This window comes from Solanum lycopersicum, chromosome 12, assembly GCF_036512215.1.
Source record: "Solanum lycopersicum chromosome 12, SLM_r2.1".
NCBI lineage: Eukaryota > Viridiplantae > Streptophyta > Magnoliopsida > Solanales > Solanaceae > Solanum > Solanum lycopersicum.
The window spans coordinates 23,311,785-23,336,043 of NC_090811.1; the positions used below are offsets into that span (position 1 = coordinate 23,311,785).

Consider the following 24,259-nt stretch of genomic DNA (forward strand, 5'->3'; position numbering starts at 1 on the left):
CCAGCTGAGAGAGAGTCAAAGTCGATGGCACTTATAGCACTCCACAAAAGAAAATGAAGAAAACACAAGTAGGGGTCAGTAAAGGGTAACATGTACTGAGTAAGTATCATTGGTCAACTCAAAATAGAACAAATCATAACCTACCTCCACTGAAGAATCGAAGTCAAGCAAACTACTTTTTCAATATTTTTCATTTCCTCAATGCCTCTGAACCTTTCCGATCTATCAAGTATATATGCATAATTCGTAAGTTAACAAGTCTGTACACACTCATATTATTATATGTCTAGCCTAGACCCAAAAACTCACCTAATTTTATAATTAATTTTCTAAAGTTCAAACTTAAGGGGTAAATCTTAATTCCTCCAATTAACATAACTTTAATGGAATTTAAATTCGATATACCTAATATTTAATTATCTATACTAATATATCAAAATATAATTTATAATATAATAATATAATTATAAAACTTAAAGCCGAAGCCATTGGTTACAAACTAGTGGCAACCAGAACCGACCAAATTTATCTCCAACAAGAAATGCACCTTAATAATAATATTTTTATGTATTAATTTTAAACATACTAAAAATTTCACCTCAATTTCCTTAGTAATCATTAGGTCATTATTACGTACAAACTTTGCCCCCAACTTCAACCTAACTCTAACATTCTTTTCACCTATAACGCCCCCAACTTCAACCTAACTCTAACATTCTTTTCACCTATAACGCATGCAACAACCTAATTGCAACACTAATCCATTATAATTTATGTAAACCAATAGAAGAATAGACATTAATTATCTGGATATCCGTCTTCTTGATAGATGCCGAAGGTATTGTTTTATCACCTCAAACCATTATACTTTCTACATTTTATTTACTCTCTAATTATTATATATGATCAACTATAAAAGTGTGAAAGTGACCACTATTAATTTTGATGTTATTTTTTTTAGTGATCAACTATATAAATTATTAAAATTACTCCATTAACTTTATAATCGTAGTTATGAATAATCCAAAATATCATTTAGAATCTATCGAAAAGTGTTTTATGAAATAAAAATTTTTAGTACTCAAAACGATCAAATAGGTTGTTACAATTATATTAAATGTTGACACCTTTTCATATTGATGAGTAGTGACTTTCTCAAGGTTTGTAACTTTTTTTTTATAGAGTTTGACTTTTTTTCGTTGAGTTATGATATTTTTGAAAATTTGTGATTTTTCTGAATAATTGTGACTTATCAGATTAGGCATGATAGACACTTTTTCATTCTATCATTTGTTGTTTATACACAAAGGAGTTCTCTCACACTTTTAAACTAAGAATTTTGTAATATTTCTATTTTTCATCTTAAAACAAGGAAGAATGTAAGAGTTGTTTAACTATGCAATTAAAATATTTTGTTGTTTAGATTAGATAAATCAACAAAAATTGATGCAACAAAAAGAATGGAATAACTAAACTTCAAATGAGAAGACTATCTAAGATAATTAATATGTACTCATTTTCATAACCATAAATATACCTTTTCAAAAACTTCTACTTGACAAGAAAATCAATGATTTTATGTTTCACAAACTACAACTTGTTGTTCAAGTTGTGAAAAGTCTCAAATTGTTGGAAAAAAGATTTTATCAAAAACTTGTTTGAAAATTCTAAACTAGATTTTATAATTACTCTTTTGTTTTCAATTTATTTCTTTTATTTTTACTTTTATTCAATTTAATATAGAATTTTTTTTTCTTGGAGGTGGGGCCGCATCTTAATACAACAATGTTAAAAGACATTTCTATATATTGTAAATATCCTTAAATTGAAAGTCTTCTTTATTTTTTAAAATTTCATATCAAATTAATATTAGACAATTTTTTATCAATCTATTTATACTACCTTAAAGGATCAACTACCAAACTTAAATGTTAAATTATTATATTAATCCAACTTAAAAAACCAAATTTAGTATATCTTCCATATATTATATTATATTATATTATATTATATTATATATAAAAAAAATACATTTTCACATTGAAGGATTGTTACATTTTCAAAGAGCTATAACTTTTCGATGAGTCATAGATGACTTTTCTATATATAAGAACGCGACTTTTTCAAAGAGTTGTGACTTTCCTGAAGGGTTGTAAAATTTTCAAAGAGTTATGATTTTTTCTGATAAGTTTGTGACTTTTCCATATACCGAGACGGACAATCTCCACGTGTCTGTGCGGACAATCTCAATGCACTATCATAAAATCAAATAATTTCCACATGGATAATCTTCACCTGCCCAAATTATATTCTTAATATCTCACCATCCCAGCACGGACGATCTCCACATGCCCGACTTATATTCAGTCTCATTTCAATGCATGTGCACAATATTATTTCAATAAAGGGGATGATGATGAATCTCAATCAATCAAATATCAGCATAATACATAACTACCTCAACTATTACAAATATATGGGTTTAAATAAGGAACACAATCACACAAAGATTTCAATACAATAATACATCAGCTAATGCCTATATGTTTGGCATTCTTGGATTACCATCCGCCTACTATAGTAATAAACTTTTCCTTTATAACAACGGTACTCGCACCAATGCCCGTCACACTATTGGTACGAGACCCCCATCTTTCGCCCTTACCCATTGTCTATTTCGATTTTAATCTTTAATTAGGAAAACGTCCTTCAAAGAAGTCTAAAAGTCTTAACATACCTTAAATGTCGAACCCATGCCACAATCCTCAAAATTTTTCCTTCCCTTTTCGCCAAACTTCGGAACGTTCCCAATCTACCAATTATGCAATATTTGTAAGTAAGTCCGTTCATAGATACTCAAATTAATATATGTCTAACCTAGACCCCAATACTCACTCATATCTTTAATCAAACTCCTACTCTTGATACAATTTACATGTCAAGAATCCTATTTGCTAAATTTTATGCCTAGTGTTAAACCTTAATCTCTCCAAATATCCTAAAATTCACTGTTAATCATATAATATACACCTAATAATTAATAACATATATCAATATATTTATCTTAATTTTTATACTATGATAATAATATAATAATAATGATAAATCAATTTGAACCATATATGAAAACCCAACTCTCATAAACTCAAATTTCCTACGTTATACATCTTTGCATACCATTACTAATATATATATATATATATATATATATATAGGCAGTCATTAGGCAATCATTAGGCCATCAACAATTTGCAGCCGGAACCCAAAATATAACTCTCTCAACAACCAATTTAAACAACACTTACGCTACAGTGCAATATTAAAATCCAAAATTTGATATATAAAAATTTGAATTATGGCATATTAGTTATAAGTAGAATCTGGAATTTAGTAACTATAACGGCCAAAAACAAAAATGGTATGTGACTCGCTAGAATCTGCAATTTGTAGAAATCAATATGCTCACTCCTAAATCATCATTACCCACTCATTGGTCTTATCCAATACTTGTACTAACCATTCTCATCATTAACTAATGATTAACCATCAACAATTTGCTAAATTTTGACTAACCCTACAACATGAGCAGCAACCACAATGACATAAACATACTATAATATTATCTTCCTAAGATAAGATCAATGCATCACATCATTCATATACCTAACAATTTGATTATATAATCACTAGATTGAGGTTAAAGTTCTCAGTTGAACGATCGTTTCTCCTAGGTCGTGTCTACCGCTGGTAGTTTTCCGTATATTGTTATTTCTTTCTCCTTCTTAATTTCTTACTTGGAAAAAATATAATTGTGAATTAAAATCTTAAATCTCACTATTTATTTTAATTACATGGGTCAAGTGATAAAGAAAATTACCTATGGATATGACCCACTAACCATTCAACTATAATACTCATTTAACAAAAATTCATCAATTAGATATTTATAGTTATTGAATAGTTTAAAATATCGTTTTAAATTTTTCATAAAGAATCAAAATAGTCCTAGTTCTCCAAATAGCCTAGCGGATCGTTATATAATAACTAAGTAATACGCTATGAGTGAGAAAGGAGAAATTATATTTAAGAGGTGTAACTAAGAGATTTTAAAGAAAGTTTACTGTCACTTTCACAAGAACTTATACTTTATTATTCATTTTATAATTATTTACTTAACTTTTTAAATAATATTCATAATATTTTTTAAAATAGTGTAATACATGGTTTGATATTCACGTGCAACACACGCAGGTCAAAACTAGTATTACATTACAAGTGGGAAGCCTCAAAGCTAAAATTTGAATTACGATTTACCCTTGTTATAAATTAAAATTATATAAAATGTCTAATTATTTAATAATAATAGTAATAATTTACATTTTAATTTAGATTAATAATTCCAAAAGTCTATACATACATTACTAGCTCTTCCTCTTCCGATAACTTTTTCCATAATTATGATTTATGTGAATAGTGTATGATCATATTAATTTAAGATGAATTTTTGTAACGATCCTCATAGTTATTTTATGAATTTTACTCATTTTTTTGAGTTAACCCTTTTAATAGTTTTATAATGATTTATGACTCGTGAAAATAAGTGATATAATTTTCAAATTTACTAAATGATTATTTTTGTTGTTAGTAATAAAGAAAATAAATGGGTCAAGCCCATAATAATAATAATAAGGGCAACTTTCACATACAGCAAACTAAAAATTTATATTTGTATGGTATAGCAAAGTTTGCATTATTGCGCTTCATAGCAAATATAAAACTGTATAATTCGCTATACATATGCAATTGTATAATTCGCTGGTCTAAATTGTATAATTCGCTGGCCTATTTCGCTGCAATTGTATAATTCGCTATCCTATTTCACTGCGATTGTATAATGCACAATTGTATAATTCGCTGCCTATTTCGCTGCAATATTTTTATAAAATTTGCTTTGCATACAGTTGAATCGAATTAAAATGTATGTATATTGCATAATTATAAGTTTATATCAAGAAGATATATGTTTTTTTCTCGTTTTATACAAAAACAGAAACACAATATATACACTTCTGTTGTATAAAGCTAGAGAAAATTGTATTTCACTGCAATTGTATAATTTGTTAGCCTTTTTGTCTGCAATATTTGAAGTAAAATGTTTGTAAATTGTATAATTAAGTGTATAACACGAAGATATATATTTTTGCATGTTTATATATAATTTTCTCTCGCTTTATACAAAACAGAAACAGAATTATACACTTTTGTGTATAAAGTGAGAGAGGCGAGCGAGAATGGATAGTGGCGAGCGAAATTGTTGGGAGAGAGACGCCTGACAAACTTTAGGTAACGTTTGTTATGGAGCACAATTAAATCAAACCCTAGCTACTCCATTTATTTTAGGTTATTAATTTACTATTATATACAATTTTTCTTAATAATAATAGGTTAAAGGTTGTTGTTTGTTGTTTGCAGTATTATGCACGAAGCCACGAACAAACAAATAAAAATAAAATAATGCAGAGGAAGAAAAGCTACACAAACAAGAAAAAGAGAGGAAAAAGAACGGCCAAACTTCATGATTCATATAGGTAAGCCTTTAAATAATGAATTGAGTGTATGCATAAAGGTGATATTTTTTTAATTTATTATTACTATATATGTTAGAGGTGACAAATTAATTTGAAAATTTGGTTAAGTTTGTATTTCTTGCTGGTGGCTGTCATGTTGGTTGGTTAATGTATACAAGACTATTAATGGCTAAGGTGTTTAGTGGGTAAGGAATGAGGGAGTTATAATTTTGCTGTTGGAGTTGGTGAATGGCGGCTGAATGTTAGTCAAATGGAAGTGTGATTTAGATGCAATCTGTTAACTTACAATGTGATTTGAATTATCTTATGATTATTATATTATAATTCAAGTTTTGATATATTAAGGTACATAATTAAATATAAGGGGTAATTTATTATATAATTACTATTAGAATTATGATATTGGAGAAGTTGGAACATTACGTTAGGCTTGAAATTTAAACATATGAGGGTTGACATGATGATTGACATCAAAATTTATGAACTTTATTTTTTATTTGTGTTAGTTTTTTTTTTTTTGTCTAGGCTAGACCGATTGTAATACGAGTGTTGTTAGTTTCAAAAATTTATTGTGATTAATTATTTGAATAGATTGCACTGATTTGGAAGCCTAACAAAAGGAGAAGGCTCAAGTTTCGGAGTAATTTTTCAATGAATTGAGGCAAATGAATTTCTACGCTTTTGTTAAGGATATGGAATGTGTGTATTCCCTTGTGGTGTATGTATAGAAGTAATGGGAGTTGGTGATGGGTTGACTTGTCCACATCAATAAATTCTAATGATGAAAAGGGATAATAAATGACAATGTGATTATTTATTGTTTGTGATGTGTTGAGAATGGTACGAGTACCGGTATTATAATGGGAAAGTCTATTACTATAGAATGAATATTGTAATCCGAGAATGCCAAAGTATATGGGCATTAACCGATATATTATTGGTTTGATTTATTATGTGTGATTGTTTTATTTACTGAACTAGTATGAATGTGATAATTGAGGTGATTATATGTTATAGCGATACTTGATTTATTGAAATGTTGCATCATCTCCTTTATTTGATATCATATTGTGCACATGCATTGACATGAGATTGGGTATGAGTAAAGGTCTAACACATGGAGATCGTCTGTGTTGAGATCGAGTTATGATTATTCGGACACGTGGAGATGTCCGTGTGATAGAAAAGTTATGATTATGATTTGTACAGGTGGAGATCGTCCGTGTGAAATTTGTTTGATTTATGATAGTGCATTGAGATCGTCCGCACAAACACATGGAGATCATCCGTGTCGGTATATGGACCTCGCGAGTCCCGCATGGGTCATGAACTCTCGATGTATTTTCGAGGAGTCTCATGTATATACTGTTGAGAGTGAAATTGGTATTCTGAGTCATATCACTTCAAGGTGTCATATTGCATTGCATCTCATGGCATCCTTCATTCTTGATGATTATGTGTTTTATTGATGGTTGGAAAGTACTTGATATTTGATTACATGTATTTCACAAACTTGATCTTGTGTGTTGTTGAAAGTTGTGATTGTTGAATGTTGAGATTGTAGTTGAGGATGTACAAATTTGTTTGTTGACACCCAATTTTGACCAACCTTTAACAATTTTTAGGAATACTATTCGATTAAATACGTATTTTAAAATTTATTTAATGTTTAGAATTTTTAGTCAATTTTGCTTGAAAATTTTATATTTTAGTATGTTTTACTTTATAAAATTATTGTAAATATTATTAAAATATTTTTAAATTATTAATGAATTTTGAATGTTTTAAAATTTAACTGATTTTCAATTATATAAAAAATATTTTAATATATGTAGTATTTTAATTAAATAGTAATTCCTAAATTTTCTCAAAATTATTTAAATCCTAATTTTATTTTAATTTCTTTCAATTCTAGAGATTCTAATTCAAATTTTATTTCAATTATAGTCATCCATTCATTTTAATTTTAGTCAATTTAATTGCAATTTTAGTCATTCCATGTTCAATCCAATTTGATTTTAATACTTCATCTTTTAATCTCATCCATCCATTTTTCATCAAATCCTAGATTGAATCCTAGTCGTACATCTAAACTAATCCTACGGTCAAGATGTAACCTCCTATTCTTCCTATTTCTAATATCCTAAAGAAAAAAACCTAAACTTAACTCATCTTCTTCTTGCCCTCTCCTTTGCAGTCGCCCCCCTCTTCCCCCTTTTTTTTCATGCAAAGGCTGCCGGAGGTGGTCGCCTTCCTCATCCCCCGACGACTCTCTTCCTGTCTTCTCCTTCCCCTCTTCTCCTGTCTTCTTCTTCCACTCTCTCTCCCACTCACCTTCCTCTTACTTCCTCTCCTCTGTCTCCCTCGTTCTTTTCTCTTTTCTAGCAGGGACAAGGGAAGCTCCAGCAGTCGAGTCCACCAGCAACAACTACTCCAACCAACAGCGGCCAGTCACGAGGAACAACAGCGAACTTCCACAGGCGAGCAACGCCGGCGAAAAGCGACCAACGAACAGCATCCGTCCGGCTCTTTTCTCCCTCCTCTTCTCCTTCTTCTTTTGCAGGCAGCAGCAACTACAGGCCACCACCGGCGGCCCCTGCTGTAGACACGTAATTTTTTACCGAATTTAAGTTTTATACCTTTTTTAGAGCTTAAATATTTTTTTATAAATATTTTGACTTTTATCTTATTTTATTAAGTTTATTTTTAAAAGATATGAAAACCATAAAAAATTTAGAATAACACTTTAAGGTATATTTTTATTTATACGTTCAAAGTTTTAATAAATTAGTGATTTTAATTTTTTTATATATTTTTATCTAGCTATTTAATTCTTCTTAATTATTATTATTATTTTATAACAAAAAAATTAAAAGAAATTAACCTACCCATTATCCCACCCCACTACACCATTTCTCTCCACTCACCCCACATCCCACTCCACTAATTCAACTCTTCCATACACATGTACACACATTTACATATATATATATATATATATATATATATATATATATATATATATATATATATACACACACACACACACATTAATAAAGGAAAGAAGATAAGGGGAAGAAAAAAGTAGTACAAAGGAAAAGAGAAGAAGAAATTTTAGAAATCCAAAGAGAGAGAAAATCAGCAAAAGAAGAAGAAAAAAGGAGTACAAAGGAAAAGAGAAGAAGAAAGGAGTACAAAGGAAAAGAGAAGGGGAAGAAAAAAGTAGTACAAAGGAAAAGAGAAGAAGAAATTTAGAAATCCAAAGAGAAAAAAAAAATCAGCAAAAGGGAGGAATTAAAAAAAATCAGCAAAAGAGAGGAAAAGAAAAACAAAAAAAGAAAACTTTTCACCCTTTTTTTCCCTAAGGAACACACGCACAAAAAGAAAAAACTCAAAAATAGTGGAATTCGAGGCTTCAAATTCGTGGTCCTTATCGAGGTATTTTCTTTGTGAATTAATTTTCACAAAAGGTAACTCTTGATCTTTATTGCATTATTTGGTTTCAGAATTATGCAAGATATGATTTCAATGATATAAAGTGTTTTAAATTTATGTATGCTTAATTTTTACATTATGATATGAAATAGATTGAGATTTTATGTTATTATATTTAGAGTAAAATTTATAGAACATGTATTTATTCTTGTTTGCTCTAAAGTTTCCTTTAATCTCGTTCTTTATTAAAATTCGAAGCTTAATATTCTACAGTATGCTGTTAGTAATAATTAGATCAAATTTAGTTCTTATGTAACGACCTGTTTAGTCAATTTGAGCAGCAGATTTTATTTCTGGAAAAACTGGCTGAGACGACGGATCCCACGACGGACCGTCATGGGCACGACGGACCGTCGAGGGGGTCTCGTTCCAAAACACTTAGATTTCTGAAATTTGGGTACTGAAATCAACTCTCTGAACTTCGTGACGGAATGGCAGGACAGACCGTCACAGGCGTGACGGGCCGTCACAGATCCCTCAGTAAATTTCAGCCTCTGAACTCTGTGACGACTCAGCAGGACGGAGCGGGACGGACCGTCGCAGGCATGATGGCCCGTCATAGGCTGCGTAATCCCAGGCTGGGTTGGATTTCTTTAAATGTTTTAAGGGACGTTTTGGACTATTCCTGCTATAATTATAAATTTAGTGGGTGAATATTAATAATCCAATTTCTTGAGGGTTAAAGGAGATAACTTTGAATTAATTAATGGGTTGATTTATCATCTTTTATACTTAATTATATGCTAATTAGGGTAAAAGAAAAAGGGGTTTGAATAAGAAAAATAGAAAGAACAAGAGAGGGAGAATCGATCAAGAGAGAGAGGAACGAAGAGGATAACAAAGCTTTGGGGAAATTGCTTGCTTGATCACGAATCTTCGGTGGAGGTAGGTTATGGTTTATGATATTCGTAGTAAACTCTTAATAGCGAAAATATGTATTGGGTAGTGTTGTAAACCCTTCTATATGCTTAATTGTATGCTTGCATGAATGTGATTATATAATTGTGATAAAATAAGCATGATGAAGCTATTGAATCCTAAATCTTGAAAAGCCCTACTCTACTTTGTTAATGATGATGCCTTGGTATAAAAGAAGGCTTGATGAACGAAAGTAGTGAGATTAGGGGATCGGGTGCCACGTTCTGGTACCAGGATAGTATATGAGGATCAGAGTGTCACATTCCGACACCAGGATAGTATATGGATCGGGTGCCACGTTCCGGTACCAGGATAGTATATGAGGATCGGAGTGTCACGTTCTGACACCAAGATAGTATATCGATCGGGTGCCACGTTCCGGTACCAAGATAGTATATGAGGATCGGAGTGTCACGTTCCGACACCAGGATAGTATATGGATCGGGTGCCACGTTCCGGTACCAGGATAGTATATGAGGATCGGAGTGTCACGTTCCGACACCAGGATAGAATATGGATCGGGTGTCACGTTCCGGCACCAGGATTAGTAAAGAGAATGAATCTTGAAATATGTTAATGTACTCAATTTAATGAACCTAATTCCCAAATGAGTATGATGGGGAGGCGTGAGTCCTCATTGATGTGCTTGGTGTTGTGACCAAAGGTTACGGTAATTGTAAATGCCACATGTTGAGTATTGTAGTTGATTTTATGATATTATCTGAGATATAATGTTTTCTATTTTGAGTTGACCGATGATATCTACTCAGTACCTGTGTTTTGTACTGACCCCTACTTGTATGTTTTTCTCTTGTTATTTGTGGAGTGCAGCAAACGTGTCGTCATCTTCAACTCAACAACAACTCTAGCCAGTCTTCACCGCGTCAGATTTCAGGGTGAGCTATTGTTCCTAGCTCGGACTGGATTCTCTCTCATTCATGTCTTGATGTCCTTGAAGTTCGGACATGGACTATCTCTTGTATTTGTTTTAGTTTCCTAGACATTCTTAGATTTAGTAATTTGAGGATAGATGTTCTTGTGATGATGACTTCCAGATTTTGGGAATAATAAGTTTTGATTTTCATTAATGAGTTTAAGTCTTCCGCATTATATTATGTTAATTATGGTTGAAATGTTGGGGTTTAGATTGGTTGGTTCGCTCACATAGTAGGATAAGTGTGGGTGCCACTCGCGACCCGTTTTGGGTCGTGACATCTTATTTATTAAGTTACTTTTTCACTTTGTTTATTTAATAGAACTGTATTTATTTATTTTTAATAAAGAGAAAAATAAAAATAAATATAAAATAAATCAAACCTACACTATCTTTACATTTCTTTTAATGCGAATTTTTTTTAAAAAAAAAATCAATTAATTCATTCATGATGAAAGAATAAAAAATAAAAATTTAAATAAAAGGAAAAGACGTAAAAGAAATTTATAAAGCATAAAAGTATAACAAATTAGAAGGAGAAAATATAAAAGAAAAATAAGGTAAAGTATAAAAAGAAAGAGAAACAAATAAAAAAAATGAAAAACAATGTTAAAGTGACCCAAAATTTACAAAGTAAATAAATAAATAAAATTGATATTAATTACTGGGTTCTTTTCATTTTAATGACAAAAATAAGAAAATGTAAAAAAATTATATGAAAAGGTGTATTATTTTAATTTATTTTTATCTTATGTTCTTAATAATATATTGTTTATTTTCTTTTAGAAAAATAAAACTAAGATAATGTATAATTTAGGCTTATAATAATGATAATACTAATAAAATATTAAGATCCAAAAAACATGTCACGACCCTAAACCGAGCCGCGACTGGCACCCAAACTTACCCTCCTATGTGAGCGAACCAACCAATCTAAACCTTAACATTTCAATGTAATATCAACATAAGGTAATGCGGAAGACTTACACCCATTAATAAAAACCAATTCAATAACTATTATTTCCCAAAATCTGGAAGTCATCATCACAAGAACATCTATTTCAAATTACTAAATCTAAGAGTTTCTAAGAAGCTAAAAATACATAAAAGCTAGTCCATGCCGGAACTTCAAGGCATCAAGACATGAAGAGGAAGATCCAGTCCAAGCTAGAAGCATTAGCTCTCCCTGATATCCGGAGTAATGAAGACTGGCTAGAGTTACTGTTGAGTCGAAGATGACGGCACGTTTGCTACACTCCACAAATAAACAAGAAGAAAACATAAAAGTAGGGGTCAGTACAAAACACGGGTACTGAGTAGATATCATCGGCCAACTCAAAATAGGAATCAATATATACCAAGTAATATCATAAAATCAACTATGATACTCAACATGTAGCAACAACAAGTACTATATCATTAACAATTACTTTCAAGTTCACACATGAGGACTCAAGCCTCAATACAATTCTCATTTGGGAATTATGTTCATTAGATTGAGTATATTAACATCTTTATTTCTCTTGTGTTGGTACGTGACACTCCGATCCCCTACTACTATGTGTCGGAACGTGATACTCCGATCCCCTACTACTATGTGTCGGAACGTGACACTCCGATCTCCTAAATCTACGTGTCGGTTCGTGACACCCGATTCCCTAAATCTACGTGTCGGTTCATGACAGTCGATCCCCTAAATCTACGTGTCGGTTCGTGACACTCGATCCCCTAAATCTATGTGTCGGTTCGTGACACCCGATCCCCTAAATCTACGTGTCGGTTCGTAACACCCGATCCCCTAAATCTACGTGTCGGTTCGTGACACCCGATCCCCTAATCTCCTTCTATCCATTCATCAAGCCTTCTTTCTTACCAAGACATCATCAATCTCATTATTTTAGTTCATCACGCCTTCTTTTATACCAAGGCCTCATCATTAACCTAGAGATTAGGGTTTTGCAAGATTTGGGATTCAATAACTTCATTATGCTTATGTAATCACAATTATATAATTACATTCATGCAAGCATACAATTATGCACATAGCAGGGTTTACAATATTATCAATACATATCATTCGCTATTAAGAGTCTACTACGAATATCGTAAGAGAAACCATAACCTACCTCCACCGAAGATTAGTGATCAAGCAAGCAAATTCCCAAAGCTATGTGTTTTCCTCTTCGTTTTTCCTCTCTCGATCAATCCTCTCTCCCTCTTTGTTCTTTCTATTTTCTTTATTCAAACCCTCTTTCTTTTACCCTAATTAGTATATAATTAAGAATAAAAGATGGCAATAATAACCCACTAATTAACTTAAGGTTACCTCTTTTAACCCCCAAGTAATTAGACTTATTAACATTAACCCACTAACTTTATAATTAAAGCAGGAATAGTCAAAAACGTCCCTTAAAAAGTATAATGAAATCCGACCCAGACTGGGATTACGCAACCTGCGACGGCCCATCGTGCCTGCGACGGTCCGTCCTGCAGGTCGTCGCAATTCCACCAAAGAGTCTGTGACGGTTTGTCACACATGTGATGGTCCGTCCTGCCATTTCGTTACGAAGTTCAGAGAGTCGATTTTCAGTACCCAATTTCAGATTTTCTAAGTGTTTTGAAACGAGACCCTGCGACGGTCCGTCGTGCCCATGACAGTCCGTCGTGGGGTCCGTCGCCTCAGCCTGTTTTTCCAGAAATAAAATCTGATTTTCAAAACGACTAAACAGGTCGTTACAATAGATACCAATTTACCCATCGTTCTTCCCTGAACGATCACAAGAAGGAAAACAAGGGCGAAAAGGAGTACTTGAATCTGTAAACAGATGTGGGTATCTTTCTCGCATATCTGCCTCCTTCTCCCAAGTGGCTTCTTCAACGAATCGATTCTTCCATTGAACTTTGATAGATGCAATCTCCCTTGATCTCAACTTGCGAATTTCTCTATCTAGAATGGCAACAGGTTCCTCCTCATAAGACAAATTCTCATCAACCAACACTGAATCCCAACGGATAATGTAGTTTCCATCCCCATGGTATCTTTTCAACATCGACACATGGAATACCGGATGCACTCCGGACAGCCCTGGAGGAAAGGCTAACTCATAAGCCACCTCCCCTACTCGCTTAAGTACTTTAAATGGACCAATATACCTTGGGCTAAGTTTACCTCGCTTACCAAACCGCATCACCCCTTTCATTGGCGAAACCTTCAACAAGACTTGTTCACCCTCCATAAACTCCAAGTCTCTAACCTTCCGATCTGCATACTCCTTCTGTCTACTTTGCGCCGCTAGAAGCTTTTCTTGAATAGATTTCACTTTATCTAACGATTCCCTCAGAAGGCCAGTACCCCAAGGTCTAACTTCAAATGCATCAAACCACCCAATGGGAGACCTACATCTTCTCCCATATAGTGCCTCAAATGGGGCCATATCAATGCTTGAGTGATAGCTATTGTTGTAGGAGAACCCTGCTAAGGGTAAGAAGCTATCCCACTGACCACCAAATTCTATCACACATGCACGAAGCATATCCTCCAACACTTGAATCGTTCGCTCAGACTGACCATCGGTCTGAGGATGGAATGCAGTACTAAGGTCCAACCTAGTACCCAATTCCGCATGCAATGTTTTCCAAAACTTAGAAGTAAACTGCGTACCTCTATATGATATAATGGAGAGTGGAACCCCATGAAATCGCACCACTTCCGAGATGTAAAGTTTGGCTAACTTCTCTGCGTTGTAAGTCACCTTGACCGGAATGAAGTGAGCAGACTTAGTTAACCAATCAACAATTACCCAAAAAGAATCAAACTTTCCCAATGTCTTTGGAAGACCAACCACGAAATCCATTGCAATCCTTTCCCACTTCCATTCAGGAATGGGCATTCTCTGAAGTGTTCCTCCGGGCCTTTGGTGTTCATACTTTACTTGTTGACAGTTTGGACATTTGGCAATAGAATCCACGATATCACGCTTCATTCTACTCCACCAAAAGTGTTGCTTTAGGTCACGGTACATCTTGGTTGCACCCGGATGTATCAAATACCTTGAACTATGAGCCTCTGTCAGAATAGTGTTGATCAAATCATCGACACGGGGTATACATACCCTTCCCTTAATCCTCAAAACACTTTCCTCATTGATTGTCGCTTCTTTAGCCTCTCCTTGCAACACTTTATCTCGGATCCGGATCAATTTTTCATCATTAAACTACTTTCCCTTAATCTTGTCAAGGAAGGAAGATCTTGCCTCCACACAAGCTAAAAATCCTCCCTTCTCATTTACTTCTAATCTCATAAGGTCGTTAGCCCAGAATCTCAACTTCTCTAGCCAATGGGCGTCTAGAAGCTTGCAAGTGAGCTAGACTTCCCATGCTTCCCGCCTTTCTACTTAAAGCATCCGCTACAACATTCGCCTTCCCCGGATGATAAAAAATTGTGATGTCGTAGTCCTTCAGTAGTTCCATCCATCTCCTCTGTCTCAAGTTCAAATCTTTCTTGAGTAAATACATATTGTAGGCTACGATGATGCGTATAGACCTCACACTTAACCCCATATAAATAGTGTCTCCATTGCTTTAATGCAAACACTACCGTGGCCAATTCCAAATCATGAGTTGGATAGTTACGTTCATGCACTTTTAATTGTCTTGAAGCATAAGCAATCACATTCTTCTCTTGCATTAGCACTGCACCCAAACCCGAATAGGATGCATCACAATAGACAATGAAATTCTTACCTTCCACTGGCAAGGTGAGAATTGGTGCAGTAGTCAACAGAGTCTTGAGCTTCTGAAAGCTTTCCTCACACTCATCAGAGCATACAAATGGAACATTTTGCTTAGTCAAGTTCGTCAGTTGGGAAGCAATAGAAGAGAATCCCTTGACAAATCGGCGGTAGTAGCTAGCTAACCCAACAAAGCTCCTTATTTCTGACACATTAGTAGGTCTTACCCAATTCTTCACTGTCTCAATCTTAGAAGGATCCACCATCACTCCATCCTTAGAAACCACGTGCCCCAAGAAGGACACTGCATCTAGCCAAAACTCACACTTAGAGAACTTGGCATAAAGCTTTTTCTCCCTCAACATTTCCAATACCATTCTCAAATGCTCCTCATGTTCCTCCTTACTTTTAGAGTATATCAGTATATCATCAATAAATACGATCACAAAGAGATCCAAATATGGCTTAAAAATCCCGTTCATCAAACTCATGAACGCAGCAGGGGAATTCGTAAGACCAAAAGACATCACTACAAATTCGTAATGCCCATACCTAGTTCTAAAAGCAATCTTTTGCACATCCGTTGCCCGTATTTTCAATTGATGATAACCGGATCTCAAGTCAATCTTAGAGAAGACACAAGCACCTTGTAACTGATCGAACAAGTCATTAATGCGAGGAAGAGGATACTTGTTCTTTATGGTTACCTTGTTCAACTGCCGGTAATCTATGCACATCCGAAAACTCCCATATTTCTTCTTTACAAACAAAACCGGAGCACCCCAAGGAGATGCACTTGGTCTAATGAAGCCTTTGCTCAACAACTCTTGAAGTTGTGCTTTTAACTCTCTTAACTCCGCGGGAGCCATTCTATAAGGGGGTATAGAAATGGGGTGAGTACCCAGTTCAAGATCAATACAGAAGTCAATATCCCTATCTGGTGGTATACCAGGAAGATCTGCAGGGAACACAACTAGAAACTCACGGACCACCGAAACCGACTCAATCAAAGGTACTTGGGTAGTGTCATCCTTGAGATGTGCCAAGAAAGCTAAACACCCTTTACTAACCATTTTCTTAGCATGAAGAAAAGAGATGATACGCACCGGATTGGAAGTGTAGTCACCCTCCCACACTAACGGATCTGTCCCAGGCTTGGCTAACGTCACCATTTTAGCATTACAATCTAAGATCGCAAATTGCGGAGAAAGCCAAGTCATACCCAGAATTACATCAAAATCAACCATTTCTAAGATAACCGAATCTAAATAAGTGTTGCTCCCCACAAAGTTCACCAAACAAGACCTATATACCTTTTCAACTACCACAGACTCACCCACCGGAGTAGAAACACGAATAGGCATATCAAGCAATTCACAATGTAAATTTAGACCATTAGCAAATGAGGAAGATACATAAGAAAATGTGGATCCAGGATCAAACAATACAGAAGCCATGCAATCACAAACCAGAAGATTACCTGTGATGACAGCATCAGATGTCTCCGCCTCCTATCTCCCAGGGAAAGCATAACAATGGGCCCTTTCGTTTGTTTTTCCGTTGCCCCTACCATGTTGTGATGTAGTGGCTCCAGTTTGCCCATCATCCCGGCCGTTTTGGTGACCACCATTACCTCGACCACCACGTCCTCCAGAATAACGGCCTCTACCATGACCACCTCTACCTCTAGCTATTGGGGGTCTATAACTCTGTTTGGGACAATTCCTCCTAATATGTCCAGTCTCCCCACATCCATAACACTCTCTAGATTCAAGCATAGGTCTCTCAGCGAAGTGTTGACCGGTCTGAGGTGGACCCCCAACGACAGTCTGTAGTGAAGACTGAATGGGTCGAACTGAGTAACCTCCGGAACCCTGTCCTCTAGAGTAAGAACCATTAAACTCACCTCCCTTTCGAAACCTCTTTGATGTCGATGCCATGGTGAATTCATCTAGCTTCACTCCTTCCACCTCTACCACGAAATCTACCACTTCTTGGAAGGATTTTGCCGTAGCCGCTACCTGTAAGGCTGAAATCCGCAACTCTGACCTCAACCCCTTCACAAAACGACGAATCCGCTCTTGTGGACTGAAACAAAGTTGAGTGGCATATCTGGATAGTGCACGAAACTTAGCCTCATATACATTGACCGACATCCTACCTTGCTCTAGGCTCAAGAACTCATCCCTTTTCCTATCCCTCAAAGTCCGAGGGATATACTTCTCCATAAACAAGCTAGAGAATGAGGCCCAAGTCATAGGTGGTGCCTCCGTTGGTTGACACTCAACATGTGACCGCCACCACATTTTGACGTTCCCTTGAAACTGATAACTCACGAACTCAACACCAAACCATTCTACTATACCCATCTTGTGTAGTAGCTCATGATAGTCAACCAGAAAATCGTAAGCATCCTCAGATTCAGCACCCTTGAAGACTGGAGGTTTCAATTTCAAGAACTTACTGAAAAGTTCATGCTGATCATTTGTCATTATAGGCCCAGTAGTCAGACATGGAAACTTGCCTATGTCCAATGAGGCATCCATACGAGGAGCCATAGTGGCTGCATGTTGTACCTCTGAAACCGGAGGTGTTGGTGCAGAAAACACTGGAGGGGCATGACCCTGATCAGACAACCCACTATGATAAGCGAGAACCTGATTGATTATCTCTGGGGTAGGTTGGGGTGGCAGTTCCTTATTTTGCACTTGTTCATTCTCCCCTTCCTCAGTCGGTGGGGGAGTCACCGCCCTAGTATCAGACGGGCTAGGTGATCGTCCTCTTCCTCTAGAAGACGTCCTCCCACGACCTCTACCACGGCCTCTTGTCGCTACTCTTCCTCGAGCTACAGCCCCAGTTGCTGGCTCGGACGCTTCTTGTCTTGCCGATGTTGGTGTTGGCGCAGTTGTTTCTCTAGTTCTAACCATCTGCGAAACAGAGTGAAGATGGTCAGATACCAATTAGACCCAAGTAATAGCACGAAAGAAAGAATGAAATAATGGAATTTTCCTAAAGTCTTATAGCCCCTCAAAGAAAAGTAAAGGCGTCCCCCTACCGTTCCTTAAGACTCTACTAGACTCGTTCTTGTGTGATGAGACCAACGAACCTAATGCTCTGATACCAAGTTTGTCACGACCCAAAACCGAGCCGCGACTGGCACCCACACTTACCCTCTTATGTGAGCGAACCAACCAATCTAAACCTTAACATTTCAATGTAATATCAACATAAGGTAATGTGGAAGACTTAAACCCATTAATAAAAACCAATTCAATAACTATTATTTCCCAAAATCTGGAAGTCATCATCACAAGAACATCTACTTCAAATTACTAAATCTAAGAGTTTCTAAGAAGCTAAAAATACATAAAAGCTAGTCCATGCCGGAACTTCAAGGCATCAAGACATGAAGAGGAAGATCCAGTCCAAGCTAGAAGCATTAGCTCACCCTGATATCCGGAGTAAGGAAGACTGGCTAGAGTTAATGTAGAGTCGAAGATGATGGCACGTTTGCTGCACTCCACAAATAAACAAGAAGAAAATATAAAAGTAGGGATCAGTACAAAACACGGGTACTGAGTAGATATCATCGGCCAACTCAAAATAGGAATCAATATATACCAAGTAATATCATAAAATCAACTATGATACTCAACATGTAGCAACAGCAAGTACTATATCATTAACAATTACTGTCAAGTTCACACATGAGGACTCAAGCCTCAATACAGTACTCATTTGGGAATTATGTTCATTAGATTGAGTGTATTAACATCTTTATTTCTCTTGTGTCGGTACGTGACACTCCGATCCCCTACTACTATGTGTCGGAACGTGATACTCTGATCCCCTACTACTATGTGTTGGAACGTGACACTCCGATCCCCTAAATCTATGTGTCGGTTCGTGACACCCGATCCCCTAAATCTACGTGTCGGTTCGTGACAGCCGATCCCCTAAATCTACGTGTCAGTTTGTGACACCCGATCTCCTAAATCTACGTGTCGGTTCGTGACACCCGATCCCCTAAATCTTCGTGTCGGTTCGTGACACCCGATCCACTAATCTCCTTCTATCCATTCATCAAGCCTTCTTTCTTACCAAGGCATCATCAATCTCATTATTTTAGTTCATCACGCCTTCTTTTATACCAAGGCCTCATCATTAACCAAGAGATTAGGGTTTTGCAAGATTTGGGATTCAATAACTTCATCATGCTTATGTAATCACAATTATATAATTACATTCATGCAAGCATACAATTATGCACATAGCAGGGTTTACAATATTATCAATACATATCATTCGCTATTAAGAGTTTACTATGAATATCGTAAGAGAAACCATAACCTACCTCCACCGAAGATTAGTGATCAAGCAAGCAAATTCCCAAAGCTTTGTGTTTTCCTCTTCGTTTTTCCTCTCTCGATCAATCCTCTCTCCCTCTTTGTTCTTTCTATTTTCTTTATTCAAACCCTCTTTCTTTTACCCTAATTAGTATATAATTAAGAATAAAAGATGGCAATAATAACCCACTAATTAACTTAAGGTTACCTCTTTTAACCCCCAAGTAATTAGACTTATTAACATTAACCCACTAATTTTATAATTAAAGCAGGAATAGTCAAAAACGTCCCTTCAAACGTATAAATAAATTTGACCCAGACTGGGATTACGCAACCTGCGACGCCCTTCGTGCCTGCGACGGTCCGTCCTGCAGGTCGTCGCAAGGTTCAGAGACTCAATTTCCACCAAAGAGTCTGTGACGGTCCGTCACACATGTGACGGTCCGTCCTGCCATTTTGTTACGAAGTTCAGAGAGTCGATTTTCAGTACCCAATTTCAGATTTTCTAAGTGTTTTGAAACGAGACCCTGCGACGGTCCGTCGTGCCCATGACGGTCCGCCGTGGGGTCTGTCGCCTCAGCCTGTTTTTCCAGAAATAAAATATACTGTTCAAAACGACTAAACAGGTCGTTACAAAACATTAAACTACTTTTAGTCTTTAAATACAAACAAATAAACTACCTACTAATAAAATATACAATTTTCCAAAGTAATTTAAAATAAATCAAAGAAAGCGGGACATAACTAAATTGTTAGATAACAAACATAATATATTTAAAATTAAGTCAAGTCATATAAAAGTCAATAAAGCGACCGTGCTAGAACCACGGGATCGAGGGGTTCTTAATACCTTCCCTTCGGTCAACAGAATTCCTTATCCGATTTTTGATTTCGCAGACCATAAAATAATGAGTCAACTTCCTTTCTATTAGGGATGTAAATAAGGTGACTTGGAACACCGTAACTCAATTCCAAGTGGCGACTCTGAAAAAAATAAAATAATTTCTTTTTAAAATGTCACTTAAATTGGAATAACCTTTGCGCCGCTGCGCGAAAAAGGGGTGTGACACCTGCGCAGCAGCGAGAACAGCCGGACAGCAGCACCGGTGAATGACGAGCCAGCCGCTCCAGCTGGCTAGGAACAACACCAAAGCAGCGAGCTCCCGCAAGGTTTTTTTTTATTTCGAATTTCATGTTCCAAGGTAATTTAATCCTTTTTTCTCTCAACTCTTTCGATGTACATGTTGGTTGTTAGGAAAATGCATATCTATGTGGAAATATTTGTTCAAAATTCATGCTCTTTTTCTTAATGTTGATCTGATGATTTTTCTCCCTTTAAAACTTGTTAATATTCATTGTTTATTTTTTTAGCATGTTCCTATTGATTAGTTTTATCTAAATGATGGAGTTTCTAACTCATAACTTAGGGCCCGTTTGGATGGGCTTAATAAAAGCAGCTTTAAAAAAGTACTTTTGAAAATACTGAAACTTATTTTAAAAATAAGCAGTTATTCGTTTGGATAAAAGTGTTGAAGTTAAAAAAAAAGTTGTTGATGTGTTTGGCAAATAAGTGCTGATAAACAGCTTTTTAAATCAAAATGTCTGAAATACCCTTAAAAGCTGTTAACATAATAAAAGTTAATTAATTTATATTTTACAGCCATAAATAATTATATTTTGTTATCATTCACATATATCTTTCTCAACACAAATTATTTATAAGAGGATTATAAACTTATTATAGATTTTAAAGACATATAATTTGAATAGATCAAAGAACGATTTAAGATTTATTTTAGTTTCATCCATACGTAATAATAATTGTCTATCATTCACATATTTCTTTATTATCACAAATTATTTACAAGAGAAATATAAATTTTAATTTAAGTTATATGTGCAACTTATTTTACATTTTAATAATATATAATTTGAATAGATCACTTGAAAGATTTAAGATTTATTTTATTTTCATTCATTAGTAATAGTAAAAGTTCAGTAGCTAAGCCAAACGTGAAAAGGGAAAAATGGAAGAAAGAGATGTTAGGATTATGTGGGTAATTTGGAGATTGTTTAAAAATATTAATGGCAAAAAGGTAAAAATGTGGTCAACTTAAAACAGCTTATAAGCTAAAAAAAGAAAAGCACCCCTACCCCAGTGTTTAACTTTTGGCTTAAAATAAGTTTCTTTTAACTTAAAATAAGTTATTTTGAGTATTGCCAAACAGCTAAATAAGTCAAAAACCAGCTTTTAAGCTGAGCCAAACAGGCGCTTATTATGCTATATCAAGTTTTTATTATTCCCTAAATTCCTCTATTGTTATATGTGCTAATATTAACCTTGAGATTGTTAATTGATTATGGTTAACTTGAAGTTGTATATGTCATTAATATTAATATGATATGTTCGTAGTTGATAATTATGGTAAATATAATTGCTTTATTTAGGTTTTTTCTTTAATATAGATATTTTAATTTGACTGTTTGTTAATTAATTTATGTTAAGTTAATTTGTATGTGCAGATTTTTAACCTTTAGTAAGGTAAAATTGGTGTTACTACTTTATTTATTATTGTTAATTGATTGTAATTATCTTTATTAAAGTTGATTAGATTCTTAGCTGTTCTATTTTTTGGTTGAGCTAAATAAAATATTGTGAATTTAGTTGCTCTTCTAAATACGAAAGAATGTTATAATAATTGGATCTCATATATTTCCTCCCATTTTGCTTATTTGTCTGTTCAATTGTAATATGTGATGAATATTTGTCTTACTTGATTTTTATTTGTTTATTATATTGAAGCCAATTTTTTCTATTTGAAAACTATATAGTATTTTAGGAAAAAATAATATTTCCAAACTAGTTTGGCTCTCCTAAAATAAAATAATAAGATATTTATTGGTCTCTTTCCCTATTTGTATATTATTTTTCTTACTTCTTTTATATGGTAAAATAATAATAATAATACTAATAATAATCATAATAATAATTTAATAATTTAAAATGTGATTTGTCTTATTTATTTAAGTGAGAATATTGTCATTTTCTCTAAATTTATTCTTACTAGTTTATTTTGATAATGAAATGTTAAAATATTTTTTATGATTTTGGCTCTCCTTGAAAATAAGAAAACAGTATATTGATAAAATATTTATTTTCCTTATATGCTCCCCCCCCCCCCCCTCTTTGCTATATAAATAACACTAACTCTCAACTCACACACTCATTCACTTTTATCACAAGTTCTCTCATAACACTTTGCTCTCTTATTCTCTCCTTGCTTTTTTGAAATACTTTAAATATTACTCCCAAAAGTAAGAACTCTAGTAGATCTTTGAATCATCCTTTTGCCCCTTTATTGTTGTGTTGTTGTTGTGGATCGAAATCTTACTTAATACTTCATTGTTTATTCTCTATTCTACTTAAACGGTTAGTGTTCTTAATTAACATTTATAGTATAAGTTAACTCTCTTCATTAGTTTAAATTTGGTTTTGCATAATTATGAATGTTGTCGTGCGTGGAAAAAACACGAAACAACAAGGAAGCATCCGAGTTAGTTTCATTAACCTTTCCCTTTATGTGCGACAATGATGATTCTTTATCTATTTTGGTGTGTTGTTTATGTGAAAGAAATCGGTTATTATGAATATCTGATACTATGATTTTTATTATTATTATATATCTGTGTCACATTACTTTTTTAGCAGATTTGAATTTAAGATTCAAGATTTAGAAGAGTCGCCAAGAGAAGGAAGATTAGAGAAGACAATTTTATTTGGTTTATGTTCTTATGTATAATTGTTACTTTGTAATAATTTATAACTCTCTAACTCTAACTCTCAATATCAAAAAAATATAAAATAAAATATTTGGGGGATCACCTAAGGGGAGGGAATTACATGCTACTTGTTTATCGTAATTTTCAAAGTTAGAAATCACGCCTATAGTTGTAAGATTTTTAATCTTTTAACCACCTGAATTCTTGTTTATAGGAATCGTAATCTAACCAATTTTTAACATGCTTAATATTTTAGTAAATTTGTTAATGAGTTTCAAAAAATTAGATTCTAATAATATTCCATGTTATAAAATCAAATTCTAATAATCTTAATAGGTTAATCGGTCAGACTTTTATAATTTTTTATGTTTTAATAATTTTTCAGCATGTGATCACCTAAAAATCATGTTGATAGGCTTATAAATTTTCAGCACATCAATAAATAAATAAATTTGTTGTGCATATTTT

General features: G+C 34.3%; 1 long non-coding RNA gene across 1 annotated transcript; it reads left to right on the forward strand.

Moving 5' to 3' along the window:
• The first annotated feature begins 658 nt into the window (after positions 1 to 658).
• LOC112940447 (uncharacterized) lies at positions 659 to 11,111 on the forward strand. The gene is made up of 4 exons (XR_003244637.2): positions 659 to 838; positions 5,244 to 5,343; positions 5,473 to 5,588; positions 10,833 to 11,111. It is a non-coding gene; the product is annotated as an uncharacterized lncRNA (long non-coding RNA).
• Positions 11,112 to 24,259: the final 13,148 nt, after the last annotated feature.